This window comes from Plecotus auritus (genome assembly GCF_963455305.1).
Source record: "Plecotus auritus genome assembly, chromosome: 10".
Lineage (NCBI taxonomy): Eukaryota > Metazoa > Chordata > Mammalia > Chiroptera > Vespertilionidae > Plecotus > Plecotus auritus.
Window position 1 is genome coordinate 3,721,262 of NC_137785.1, and position 14,037 is coordinate 3,735,298.

Genomic DNA, 14,037 nt, shown 5'->3' on the forward strand with positions numbered 1-14,037 from the left:
CCCTCCCTCTCCCGGGGCTCCCCTCCCTGCGGGTCCCCGGGCCGGTGCGGGGTCAGGCGGGGCTCCCTCCAGCGGGGACTCACTTTCCCAACCGCCCGGGACAGGCCGCAGCTGAGCTGCTGAGCGAGGCCCTGCGCCCCGGGTCCGAGCAGGAAGAGGGGCCGCTCCCGCCCGGAGGACCGTGTCCAGACCTGGCGCCGAGCCAGGAGGGGGGCTGCCCTCACCGGGCGCCGGGGCTGAGGGCGGCCCGCAGAGCAGCCAGAGGGGTCCGGGTGGGGGCCGCCCCGAGGCCTGCACCGCGTCCCAGGGTCCGGCCTGGGGTCGCACACAGCCCCCACCCTGGGGGCAGCGGAGACAGGGCGGTGCTGGGGCTGTGGGAGCCCCGCCCCCGGGAGGGAGAGAAGCGCTGGGGGTGCTGCCTGTCCCTGGGAAGCTCGCTCTTTCCCGGGTCCTCAGGTCCAGCGCCGGGAGGGGGGCGGGCCTGGGGGGACCTGGCCTTGAGCCCTGGGATGGTGGCCCCGCTTCACGTCCTATAAACTCCTTGAGCGCAAGGGAAGGCCCCCCACCCAGGGATGGGAGCCTCCTTTTATGGGGACCCCGCATCAGAGTCAGGGAGGCCGTGTCCCAGAAGCCATGGGCATAGGACCCCCCAGGGGAGGGCACCCCGTGCCCCTTGCACGGCTGCCCCCGCGTCCTCTTCACACTGACACGCCCCGTGGGCCCCGCGTGTTTCCATCAGGTCACAGCTGAGACGGCGGGGGGCGCAGGGCCTGGGGGGCCTTCACAGCTGGTCCAGGCTCCCGTCTCCTTGCCCCTCCTCCCACAGCCGCATCCGGCCAAACCCCTTTTTGTAATTTTTAATATATTTCTATTGATTTCAGGAGGAAGGGAGAGGGGGAGAGAGAGAAGCATCCATGATGGGAGAGAACCATGGATAGGCTGCCTCCTGCACACCCCCCACTGGGGATCCAGCCTGCCACCCAGCAGGTGCCTCACCGGGAATGGAACCCTGTCCTCCTGGTTCAGAGGTCAATGCTCAGCCACTGAGCCACACCGGCCTGGCCCATGTTCATGTAACAGAATGAATGACACAGACACCAGGATTGCTGAGATTGGGTGAACGGGCACACACTTTCTCAAACAGGAACGTGAGCTTCTCCCTTCAGGACATGTCACCTGGCAGGGAACCACAGACAGGACTGTTGTCTTGATGAAATGTGAGCCCCCGAGAGAAAACCAGAAGTTGGACCAGGGGTGTCCCACCACGTCAGCTAGACCCTCCTCAGTGCGGACACACTTTCCTAGGGGCTCTGTGGGAACAGACTCACATGTGAGCTTTGATGACGGTGATTAATGCACCAGCACGGGAAGGGCTCTGGGACTTAGAGACACAGGCATCACTTTAACTAACCTGCATGAGGACAGAGCCACCCAGCAAGACAGCCCTGGGGACGGTGACATGACAGGACAGGAAATATTCAATATTCCCCAGCCAGCGGGGCTCGGGGTTAAACATTGACCTATGAACCAGGAGGTCACAGTTCACCTTTTTGTCAGAGCACATGCACGGGTTAGAGGCTCAATCCCCAGTGTGGGGAATGTAGGAGGCAGCTGATCAATGATTCGTTCTCATCATTGATGTTTCTCTCTCTCTCTCCCTACTTGAAATAAAAAATATATATTTAAAAAACTAAAACAAGAAGAATACAGTCAATACGGTTTCAGGTCTCACTGTGCAGAGCCCTTTCAGAAACGACCACTTGTGTCGCTGCAGTGACTGTCACAGGTGAGCACCCACACTGACCTGAAAAGGTCAGGAAAACGCTGCTCCTGCCCATTTCTGTGAGGCCGTCTGTGTCCTAAGAAGCTGCAGCCACAATAACATAAAACGCAGAAGCACATGTGAACACCCAGCGTCTCCCAGGGAGACGGGGAGGATGTGAAAGGGGAGCAGGTCCCTCCTCTCTCCTCCTTGTTCTCTGGGAAATGGGTGTTTTCCATAAAAACATGCCTCTGTTACCCTCTCACAGGCAGTGAGCATACGACGTGCATTAATACTTGTTTCCCGTGTGATTCCGTGAGTGGTGACTGTGACAGACGGAACCACATAAACAGGATTATTGGGCGCCTCCCTCCTGTGTGAGGTGCACAGAGATGGTGAACCCCAAACCTTGGAAAGCCCCTGAACAGCACAGCGCCTGGGCCAGGCCGCGGGGACAGTGTGACGGGCGCTCCGCGCAGGAGGGGGGTCAGGACCGAGTGCAGGGCCCAGCCCTGCGCGCAGGTCTCAGCAGGGGACAGAGTCTGGGGGGGGGGGCAGGCCGTGGTGGGGACTCCCCAGCGCCCTGGTTTCACTTCTCCTCTCCCAACCTGTGTCGGCGCCTCCTTCCTGGATACTCGTGACGTCACCCCACTCCTCACTCCCATTGGCTGAGCCGTTTCCAGAGCAGCCAATCAGCGTCAGCGCGGCTCCGGTTATAACTCCTCCGCGGAAGCGCCGGGACTCAGAAGGTCCCCCCGACACCGAGGATGCGGGTCCTGAGGACCGCCACCCTCCTCCTGCTGCTCTCGGGGGCGCTGGTCCTGACCCCCAGCTGGGCCGGTGAGTGCGGGGTCGGAGGGGGCGGCTGTGCGGGGAGGAGCGAGGGGACCCGGCGGGGGCGCGGGGCCGGGAAGGCGCGTGTCAGCCCCGGCCCTGCCCTCCGTCCGCCCCCCAGGCCCCCACTCCCTGAGGTATTTCACCACCATCGTGTCCCGGCCCGGCCGCGGGGAGCCCCGCTTCCTCTCCGTCGGCTACGTGGACGACACGCAGTTCGTGCGGTTCGACAGCGACGCGGCGACTCCGAGGGAAGAGCCGCGGGCGCCGTGGATGCAGCAGCCGTGGGTGGAGCGGGAGGACCCGGGGTATTGGGACCGGAACACGCACATCAACAAGGAGAACGCACAGACTTTCCGAGTGGGCCTGAAGAACCTGCGCGGCTACTACAACCAGAGCGAGGACGGTGAGCCGCGCGCCGGGCCCGTCACGACCCCCCTCCCCACGGACGGGCCGGGGTCGCCCTGAAGTTCCGGGTCCGAGGTCACCCCGAGGCGGCAGGAACCTCCCGGCCCCCACCCGGGAGGAGCCCGCGGGAACTTTGACCCGATTTCACTTTCAGTTCAGATTCAGGCCCCGCGGGGCGGGCGGGGCGGGGCTGACCTCGGGGCGGGGTCAGGGTCTCACACCTTCCAGAACATGTATGGCTGCGACGTGGGACCCAACGGGCGCCTCCTCCGCGGGTACAGTCAGTGGGCCTACGACGGCACCGACTACCTCGCCCTGAACGAGGACCTGACCTCCTGGACCGCGGCCGACACGGCGGCTCAAATCACAAAGCGCAAGTGGGAGGCGGAGGGTGTGGCAGAGCGTGAGAGGAGCTACCTGGAGGGCCTGTGTGTGGAGTCACTGCGCATGTACCTGGAAAAAGGGAAGGAGACCCTGCAGCGCGCAGGTACCAGGGGCCCTGGGGCCGCCCCCTCTCCCCGGGGCTGGGGCTCCTACAAGGAGACAGGACAGGGGGTCAGTGTCAGACACCCCTCCTTGGGTCTGGGATGGCGCCCGTTGGATGTCCAGGTCAGGACCACATGGATTCCCCCTTCTCTCAGGGACAGTTAGGGGTGAGGCTCTCCTGGGGTGCAGGGAGACCCCCTGAAATGACCTATGAGCGGTTCCCATGGGCCCTGCAGGGGCTCTGGGACCCACGGGGACCTTCTCTCTCAGGTCTTGTGCGCTGCCCACACCCCTGTGTCTGAGGCCTGACCCCAGCTTTTCTGAGTCACTTGGCCTCCACCCAGGTCAGGATCACAAATCCCTTTTCTCCCCTCAGAGACCTGCCTTCTGCCCTGGGCTGTGTCTCTCTGATTCTAGAACTTTCTAAAGAACATGAGGTCCTTCCAGTTGCCTCTGCCCAGGCCTGTGTGGGGGCTGTGTGCTCCCTCCCCCACCCAGATGGTTGTCCACTCTCAGGATGGTCACATGGGCGCTGCTGGAGTGTCCCATGGCAGATGCAAAGGTCCTGCATTTTCTCCCCTCCCCTCAGACCCCCCAAAGGCACACGTGACCCACCACCCCGTGTCTGCCCGTGAGGTCACCCTGAGGTGCTGGGCGCTGGGCTTCTACCCTGCGGACATCAGCCTGAGCTGGCAGCGTGACGGGGAGGACCAGACCCAGGACATGGAGCTGGTGGAGACCAGGCCTGCGGGGGACGGCACCTTCCAGAAGTGGGCGGCCGTGGGGGTGCCCCCCGGAGAGGAGCAGAGATACACGTGCCATGTGCAGCACGAGGGGCTGCCCGAGCCCCTGACCGTGAGATGGGGTGAGGAGGGCCGTGGGCACAGAGCCTCTTCTCAGGGCAGCAGCGGTCCTGGGGGACTCTGTGGGGTGGGGGCTGAGGCCTGGGGTCAGGGCCCTCACCCTCCCTTCCCTTCTCCTCCCAGAGCCGCCTTCTCACACCTTCATCATCATCATGGGCATCGCTGGGGGCCTGGTTCTGCTGGGAGCTGTGGTTGGAGCTGTGATGTGGGGGAGGCAGCGCTAAGGTGGGCAGGGGTGGGGTCTGAGTGTCTGTCCCACTGGGGGTTCAAGCCCAGGTAGACGTGTGTCCCGCCTCATTCACGGGAAGCACCGTCCCCACGCGTGTGATGGCCAGAGTGGGTCTCTGTGCTCACACTTACTCCTTAGTGAGGCCCGTGGGAAATGAGGGACCCACTTACCACCTGATGATGCTGGTGGTGGGTGGGGACCCCGTTCCCAGCAGTCCCAGGTCAGAGGGCAGGTCCCTGCTGAGCACAGACCTCCAGGAGGGCGGTGGGTCCAGTCCCCACACATGCACTTCCCTCAGGTTTCCTGGTCCTGCCCTGGGTCTATACACAAGGTTCTGGAAACTTCTCTGGGGCCCAGGACTAGGGCTTCCTTTAGGACCTCCTGGCCCTGCCTCCTCCCTGGTCTCTCACGGGATGTTTTCTTCCCGCAGGTGGAGAAGGAGGGAGCTACGCTCAGGCTGCCAGTGAGTATGGAGGGGTGACCCCTGAGACCCTGAGACAGTACAGTTGAGAGCCATGGGCGACCCCCCCCACTTAGTTCCTCACAGTCTCCTATCCTGGGCTCTGACCCCGTCCTGGTGTGTCCTCCCCAGGCAGTGACAGCGCCCAGGGCTCTGATGTGTCTCTCTCGGCTTCTAAAGGTGAGACCTGCCATGGGGAGGGGTGGGCAGAGGGAGGCCTGGGTGGTGGGGAGTCTGTGGGACACTGTGAGCATGAAGTGGGTTTGAGAATGTCACCAGTTACAGCCACTGCCCTGAATCTGCTCATGATGATTGTCCTCCACAGCGTGAGGCGGCTGCCCTGTGGGGACTCAGTGATGGAAGAGGTGTCCACGCTCCCACTTCCTGATCAAGAACCTTTGATTGGGGGGCTGGCCTGCCCTGCTCCCCACACTTTCTTGCCCTTTCTTTACTCCCTGGGTCTCTGAGCTGCAACTTCCTGCTCCGGGTTGAAATGAGATTCTGGATGTGACTCTGTTCATTCCTTGCCATGAAGGGTTGATGGGTTCATTGAAGGATGGCTGAACGTCTGAGAGGAAGTTAATGGAAGCACCTTGAACCTTCATGGAGCCCATGAGTTTTTGTTGCTGAGCCAGTCACAGCTGGAGACAAGAGAGGCTCTGAGGATGGATCATGCTCAGTGCATCGTGGGCTTTTTTTTTTTTTTTTTTTTTTTTAAATATATTTTATTGATATTTCACAGAGAGGAAGGGAGAGGGATAGAGAACTAGAAACATCGATGAGAGAGAGACATCGATCAGCTGCCTCCTGCACACCCCCCACTGGGGATGTGCCCGCAACCAAGGTACATGCCCTTGACCGGAATCGAACCCGGGACCCTTCAGTCCACAGGCCAACGCTCTATCCACTGAGCCAAACCGGTTTTGGCCATCGTGGGCTTTGACGTGGTCACTCCTCGGCCGGGTCACCCCTCTGCTCCTCTGACCTTGTCCCTCAGGGGAACCCTGTCCCACCAGGACCTGTGGTCACAGGGACTCCCATCCCCAGGCCTTGTGCCATGTCCTAATGCAGCGAATCTCCAGGACCCTGGACAGCGAGGGCTTTTGGGGTGGAGTCAGCCTGGGCTCAGGCCTGGGTCTGGCCCTCAGCCCTAAGCATATGGGTGTTTGTGGTTTGTGTTTGTAGATGTTCCTCTCTCTCTCTCTTCTCCCCCCACCCCCTCTGTCTAATCAATCAACAGAAAGATATCCTTGGTTGAGGAGTAACAACAACAAATAAGAATCAGCCGATGAATACATAAATAAGTGGAACAACCAATCAGTGTTTTCGTTTTTGTTTGTTTTTAAATATATTTTATTGATTTTTTACAGAGAAAGGGAGACGGAGAGAGTTAGAAACATCGATGAGAGAGAAACATCGATCAGCTGCCTCCTGCACACCTCCTACTGGGGATGTGCCCAAAACTAAAGTATATGCCCTGGACTGGAATTGAACCTGGGACCCTTCAGTCCGCAGGCTGGCACGCTATCCACTGAGTGAAACTGGTTAGAGCCCAATTAGTGTTTTTATTTTCCCCTCTCTTCCTCTTTCTTTCTAACAGTCAATAAAAATAAAATAAAAGAGCTGTGGAAAGGCTGCATCAAAGCAGTTTCTGAGGCTGTCAGGTGTCCCCCTTTCTCTCTTTCCCTTCCTTCTGCTTCCGGCCTAGAGGGCGGCCATGATGGCTGGGGCTTCTAGAGTGCCCAGGGCCCAAAGCCCCGGGAGTGAAGGATGGGCGGGAACCAGTACCTGCAGCCCCAGCCGCTGTGACAGTGGGTAGAGCGTCAGCCTGGGAACGCAGGGTCCAAGGTTCAGTGTGGTCCAGGGCACGTACCTCTGTTCAGGCTGCATCTCTGGCCCTGGGCGGGTTGTGCAGGAGGCAACCAATGGCTCTTTCTTTCTCACGTTGGTATTTCCTCTCTCTGTCCCCCCTCCTTCTCCTCTCCTCAGCATCAGTGGACACTGTCCCCGGGTGAGCATTGACGACAACCACAAAGGAATTGCCTCCCAAATGCCTGATGACTGTGTCTCCCTCAAGCGTTTGTACACAAACTATGGTTCAGCCAGACGCCCTCCATTGCATAATTCCGTAATTTACGTTTGGAAAGTGAAACTGAATTTCTCAATCAATGCTCACTGCTATTATTACTATTTTTAGAGCACATGAGTGGATAAAAAAGCTGTGGTGCATTTACATGATGGAATACTACTCGGTCATAGAAAAGAAGGAACTCTTACCCTTTGCAACAGCATGGGTGGGTCTGGGAGCACTATGCTAAGTGATCTAACCCAGTCAGAGAAAGACAAGCACCCTGTGGTTTCAACCATAGGGGAACCCAGTGAACAAAATACACCAAGAAACAAAATAGGAACAAGCCCATAGACTGAGAACAGACTGACAGCCCTGACCGGTGAGGCTCAGTGGATAGAGCGTCGGGCTGCGGACTGAAGGGTCCCCGGTTCGATTCCGGTCAAGGGCATGTACCTTGGTTTCGGGCACATCCCCAGTGTGGGGCGTACAGGAGGCAGCTGATTGCTGTTTCTAACTCTCTATCCTTCTCCCTTCCTCTCTGTAAAAAAAAAATCAATAAAATATATTTAATAAAAAAAAGAGAGAGAGAACACACTGACAGCTGACGGGAGACTTGGAGGGGGTGGGGGTGGGTGTAAAGGTGAAGGGATTAAGCAAAGACCACCAGACAGAACAAAAACCTCATGGACACAGACAACGGTGTGGTGAGCGCTAGAGAGGAGGGAGAGGGGAGGAAGAAGAGGGTGCAGCAGGGACAAATGGTGTCGGAAGGGGACATGATTGGAGTGAGCACAATGCAGTGTGCAGACCAGTGATCAAACACTGACTCAGGCCTCCCCTTGGGGACCTTCCGAATCCCTGACTGCTGTGTCTGCAGCTGGCATCTGAGTGTGTCTCCTCGCAGCACGATGCAGGCACTGGTCCCCACGCCCCCTCCCTCCTGTGCTCCCCTCCGGGGGACTCTCCTGCTCTGGCAGAGTTGGGGTGAGGCCACCTCCATCAGGGTCCTCACTTCCTGTGGCACCGAGTTTTAATGTCTTGATTCCCTGTTGAGAATAAGAATCTGCATGTGAATTAGTTTTTTTTCCCCAAATTCTTGCCCTGAAGGGTTGATGGGTTAAATGGAGGAGAAGATTCCTAAAATGTAGGGAGGAAACCTGAGAAGCTTCCAGAATCTGCCTGGGGAGCCTGTTTCGGGAGGGGCAGGAGAGGCTGTGAGCAGCGGGGGTGGTGGGGCCTGTGCCCACTCGGTGCCCGTTGCATCCTGGGTTTGAGTGGTCTCTCCTCGGCTGAGTCATGTTGTTGCTCCTCTGACCTTGTCCCCCAGGGGAGCCCTGTCCCACCAGGACCTGTGCTCACAGGGCCTCACACCCCCAGGCCTGGTCCCCTGTCCTAATGCAGCGATCTCCAGGACCCTGGACAGCGAAGGCTTTGGGGGGGGCCCTCAAGTCAGCCTGGGTCCTGCCCTCAGCCCCCACCTTCAGGTGTTTGTTATTTCTTTGCTTTTGTGGCTGTTATGCCAGTTATTCTGTGTGTGTGTGAATGTTGGTCTCATTCTCTGGGTGTCCCCGTCTGACTCAGGGTACATGTTCCCGTCATTGTCCCACAGACCCAGGTCCCTGCACACAGGAGCCCGTGGTGGGGAGAGATGGATTTCCGGTTCCTGCTGCTCTTGCCTCCTTCCCCAGCCTCATGTTCTTCCCCTGAACTCTCGGGGGAACCAGGTTGTGGAGTTCGCACAGAGGAGGGTCCCCCATTCCTCCTCTGAGATCAGGTCCTGCTGGGATTGTGCTCTGCCCGCTGCCCTCTCTCCAGCCTCCGGTGGGCCCCCAGGATGTGGGGAGGGGAGGCAGCTGCAGGTTTAGGGGAGCAGCGCTGTGGGCAGTGAAGGTGCAGTGAGGGCCCCGGGAGGCACCCTGAGCTGCAGCCCCCCCAGGACAGCTGAGCTGGGGCCACAGCCATGAGGTCACTGTGTCCAGCACAGGGAGGGGCTCCCCCTGCAGGAGCCCCGGCTGGTTGAGTGACAGGTGTGAGCACTGGGGTGCCTCTGGGGCCTCACTGAGGGGGAATGGGAGACCCGCTGGCCCCTGGGCAGGTGTGTGGGGCACAGAGTGTGTAAGAGCCAGGGAACAGGGAGGGGTGAGGGGGAGAGAGGGAAGGGTTCTGGGGCCACCAAGGGAAGGGGAACCAGGTGTGGGCTGTGGGACAGGGCAGGGGCTGTTTGATGGGGTGGTTGGTGTTGGGCTCCCTCGGAGGTGACCTTGAGAAGAGATTGGAAGGTCATGGCCCAGGAAGCCCTCTGGAGGGAGGTCTGTCCAGGCGGGAACCTGCAGTGCGCATGCCCCGGAGCAGGAGGGGTCTGGTCTCTGGGAAGAGCCAGGAGGCAGGTGTGGGTGCAGCAGAGAGAGATGGAGCTGAGACAGAGCCTGGGGGACCACATGGCGGGAAGGGGTTGGAAGGGCGGGGGCTGTGCTGAGGGAGGTGGGGTCCCAGGACAGTTTGGAGCAGGAGAGCAACGTGGGGTGACGCCCCCTTGAAAGGGTCACTGTGGCTGCTGTGCTGGGGGCAGACCTGGGGGGAGGGAGTCAGCAGGTGAGCGCCATGGCCTGCGGGATGCAGGCAGGAGATCCCTCCGCGGGGTGAGCTGTGGGAATAGTGGGCCGGGTGGGATTCTGGAACCTTCTGAGGAGGACTTGACAGCACTCCTCTGGGTCCATCCGGGGTCTGGGAGAGAGCGGGCACCGTCATCAGAAATGTGATTGGATGGAAGGAGGAGGATAGAGTTGCCCTCAGCGGAGATGGGGAGCCCACGGAGCAGCATATATGGGGGGGGGGGGCCATCACAGAGGTTGGTTGTAGGAGATGTTGGGGGAGCTGTCTGCTGGAACAAGGGAGCGGGGAACTGGCAGGTGGACAGGAGCTGGAGGAAGGAGGGGTGTCGCTGGAGAAACAGCCTTGGGCTGCGATGCACAGAAAGGCCATCTCGGGCCTTAAACAGGGACGCGGCCCCCAGGGAGCGAGGCTGCAGGAGGCAAGGGGGGGACCCACCAGGACCCCGTGCTGAGCGTCCCTATCCCACCCGCACCCGCGCCCCCTCTGCAGTCCTGTCCCTGACTCGCTGAGACTCCGGGGCCCGGGCCGAGGGGTGCGTCGGGGTCCCCAGCGAGGCTGGTGCCGAGGCCTCGGGTCTGGGGTCACACGTTGAGCAGCAGGAACGCGGGCCCCACGCACCTCCCCTGCGGGGCTGGAGACCCTGGTCTGGCGCCATGAGACGGGGTGTGTGCGGGGCTGGGGGTGTGAGGAGCCCACCAGGGGTGCTGGGGCTCCGCCAGACTGGGAGCCAGGGAGGTCAGCGACAGCTCGCGCAGGGACAGGCCTCACACCCACATTGAAGGGTTTTGTGTGTTTTTACTCAGAAAGGAAAGGGGGGGCCCCGTGTGGTCAATGATGGACGTGAGGCTGGGAGTGGCCTGTCAGGGGGGGACTCGGGGAGCGGGTCCCGGTCAGCGTGTCTCTAACCTGCTCCCAGGAAGGCACAGCTGTGCTCCCTGTTGGGGACCATGGACCCCACTTCTGCTGCCTCACACACAGCCGTGCGCAAGCCATGGGCTCTGACAGGATCGGGGAGCCAGAGGTCAGGCTGAGGCCACACAGCCAGGCGGAGCCCAGCCCAGCCCAGGTCGGGCCCACAGGGACCCCTGCCTGCTGCGGGCAGAGGGGCCACTGCCCACTCCCCCCAGGGGTGTGCCGTGCCAGCACGGCCAAGGGTGAGCCTGAGAGGGGGCGGTGAAGGATGGAGAAAAGACAGACAGGAGAAGAAAGCTGGGTCTCGGTGGGACGCTGTCCTCTCTGATGGAGAGCCAGGGACAGCGCCGTGGATTACAAGCCCTGTCTTTATTTCACAGCCGATGCCACGGTGCAAAGTAAGGGCGTGGTCAAGATGTTGACAACATTCTCATGGATTTCAATCCGACTCAACTACATGCACCTGAACGCTATCAAGCCCACATCACTCAGGAACGTGGGGTCACGTGTTCGGACCACAGGTTCAAGCTGACAGCTACAGACACTGTTCCTGCCACTCCCGACCCTGCCCAGTGCTCTCCGCCAGCCCAGCCCCTGCAGGTCACCTCCTCTGAGTCAGAGCCTGGCATGTAGTTGCCTAACGGGGGAGCCTCAATTCGGGTGCAATGCAGGAATGTTGGGGGGACGTGGGGTTCCCTCTTGTATGGAGGGACGTGGTCCCTGCCTCCCACCAGACTCTGCACGCGTGGATTCTCCTCGTGTGGGAAGAGCGAGCAGGGGCTGGGCTGAGGGGTGGGAAGAAGGGCCGTTTCCAGTTCTGGGGGCCAAGAGCTGGGGCTGGACCTTCTGAGTGCGGGGCGGGCGCTCAGGTTGGGCTGGGGAACCAGTGACGGATGAGTGACAGGCGGGAGGGGGCGCCTCTCACTGAGAGTCTGTGCGATGGGAGGGGTGTCCCTCTGCTCACCCAGGTCTCTGCTTCTCCGCCCCCATCTGTGTTCCTCCCATTCAGCTCCTTTCCCACGGGACCCCCTGGAGGGAGGATCACCCCCAGGGCAGGGCTCTGTCCCACAGCACCCCCCTCCGTCCTCACCCAGGGCTCAGGCTCCCATCCCCATGGGACCTGCCCCGCTGACCGGTGCGACCACACAGTGAGGGCTCCCACCAAGGTCATGATCTGCTGCCTGAACGCATGGCCCTCAGGGAAGGGCGGGCTCACTCTCACCGTTTATCACAGGGACCCAGTGAGCAGCCAGGTGAGGGGACGGGGCGAGGTGGGGAAGGTGCCCAGTGCAGGGGCCTCTGTCACGGGGAGTTGGCATGTGTCCCCCCCCCACGCCCCCAACCCCCTTCCCCTCCAGCATGTGGGTGTGGCCACTGCTGCAGAAGCTCTCTGAGCCCCATGGGTAAGGGCTTTCTATAAAAGCTTCACTAGGTGGACACCATTGACTGGATCATGGGCCATTGGTGATGGAAATTGAACTCTAGCTCCTGTCCCCCCTGGTTGGGCCCTGAGGCTGAGAGTTCCCTCCTGTGATCAGCTTGGTCTTTCTGGGGACCAGCCCCCACCATGAGGCCTCCACATCCTCAGCCAAGAGCCACCTCATCAGCGTCCCACAGGCACCTGTCACTCAGGAGAAGCCCAGGGTTTCAGGAGCTCAGGGGCAGGAGCCAGGGGCAAAGGCCAGACCCAGTCTCTTACCTCAGGGTAGAAATCAGGAGAGGAGGGTGGTCCCAGGAGAGGACATGGAACTGGGGGTGGTCGTCCCATTTGGGAGGACAGGCGCTGCCCCACCTTTACCTGAGCTGCTTCTGCTGGCTCTGCTGGGCTGGGGGTGAGGGAGGACTGTGCTGGGGAGGGTCCCAGGGTGGGATTCCCACCAATGCTGGGCTTCCTGCACCTCTCTGTGATCTAGAGTCTCCGAAAATGAGGGACCCGAGCCTGGGGTTCCCTTTGGGATCTGAGCCAAGCCTGGGGTGACAGGGACAGTGAGCTGCTCAGCCACATGCGTAAGGTCTGCTCATTTCCTCAGCCTGAGGGAGGTGTAGGCTTAGGTGTGTATGCAATTGGACAATTGGTGAAATTTATGGGCCGACATTGGGTTATAACTTCAAAATTCTGGCATAAAATAAGATCCATTCACACACACACACAAACACACACAGATACTTACTGAGAATCTCAGTCTGTGGTGTAATGGCATCTAGACTAATAAAGGAGTAATATGCTAATTAGACCAGACACCTTCCAGACGTTCTTCCGGACAAAGCCATGGTGGCGGGGGCCAAGGCACAGGCGTTTAGGGGCGATCAGGCCGGCAGTGGAGAGCAGTTAGGCTTGACCAGTCCAGCAGGGGAGGGCAGTTATCGGCAATCAGGCCACCAGGGGAGGGCAGTTAGGGGCCATTAGGCCATCAGGGGAGGGCAGTTAGGGGCCATCAGGCCATCAGGGGAGGGCAGTTAGGGGCCATCAGGCTATCAGGGGAGGGCTGTTAGGGGCTATCAGGCCATCAGGGGAGGGCAGTTATGGGGAATCAGGCCACCAGGGGAGGGCACTAGGGGGTGACCAGGCCCCTTAGGAGAGCAGTTGGGGTGACCAGGCCCCATGGGAGAGCAGCTGAGGGCAATCAGGCCGGCAAGCAAAGGTGTTTAAGGGTGATCAGATCGGCAGGCAGAGGTAGTTTGGGGTGATCAGGCAGGCAGGCAGGTGAACCGTTAGGAGGCAGCAGTCCCGGATTGTGAGAGGGAGGTCTCCCGAGGGGTCCAAGATTGGAGAGGGTGCAGGCCGGGCTGAGGGATGTCCCTCCCTGTGCACGAATTTCATACACCGGGCCTCTGGTTATGATATAAGGACCATGCGTGTTCCTTCCTGAAATCCTGCAGAAGATGCCCTAGTCTCCGTCTCCCTGGGAGGTTGGGGCTCTTCTCTGTGTGTTCCCTGTAGTGTGAGTGTGAGCGTTGCTTTGTGTACATGAGGCAGCAAAGGGAGAGAAATCCCTAGAGGGACTATGTCCACGGGGCAGGGCTCAGAAGCGGTTTGATGGGAGCAACGTGCCGAGTCTGTCCTTCCCATTTGACATTTTAATGTTCTATCCTCTCATCCCAGGTCGCCACATCAATCCCACAAGGAACCCAGTCCCGTCTCCCATCCCCGTGGCTGCTGCTCCTCCTGTGAACTCTGGGTGAGAGCTCACATGTCCCAGCCGTGTGAGCACAGTGAGCATGGAGAGCACATGGTGTGCACCCCCCTGACCTCTGTTCTGCATTAACGTCCCCGTTCCTCTCTCCCAGGAGGAGGCAGAGGCGCAGAGTGGGAAGCTACATCCCCAGGCGGCACCGAGCTCACTCCTGAGGGGCCCTGACACCAGGTCGGAGCTGTGGGGTCAGAGGCCGGAGCTCCCA

The 14,037-nt window shown here is 60.3% G+C and overlaps 1 pseudogene across 1 annotated transcript; it reads left to right on the top strand.

Annotated features, from left to right (window-relative positions):
• The first annotated feature begins 2,529 nt into the window (after positions 1–2,529).
• Positions 2,530–5,430, top strand: LOC308234872 (class I histocompatibility antigen, Gogo-B*0201 alpha chain-like; annotated as a pseudogene). Its single transcript has 7 exons — positions 2,530–2,602; positions 2,718–3,002; positions 3,216–3,491; positions 4,080–4,355; positions 4,477–4,578; positions 5,013–5,045; positions 5,175–5,430. The product of its transcript is annotated as a class I histocompatibility antigen, Gogo-B*0201 alpha chain-like (transcript).
• Positions 5,431–14,037: the final 8,607 nt, after the last annotated feature.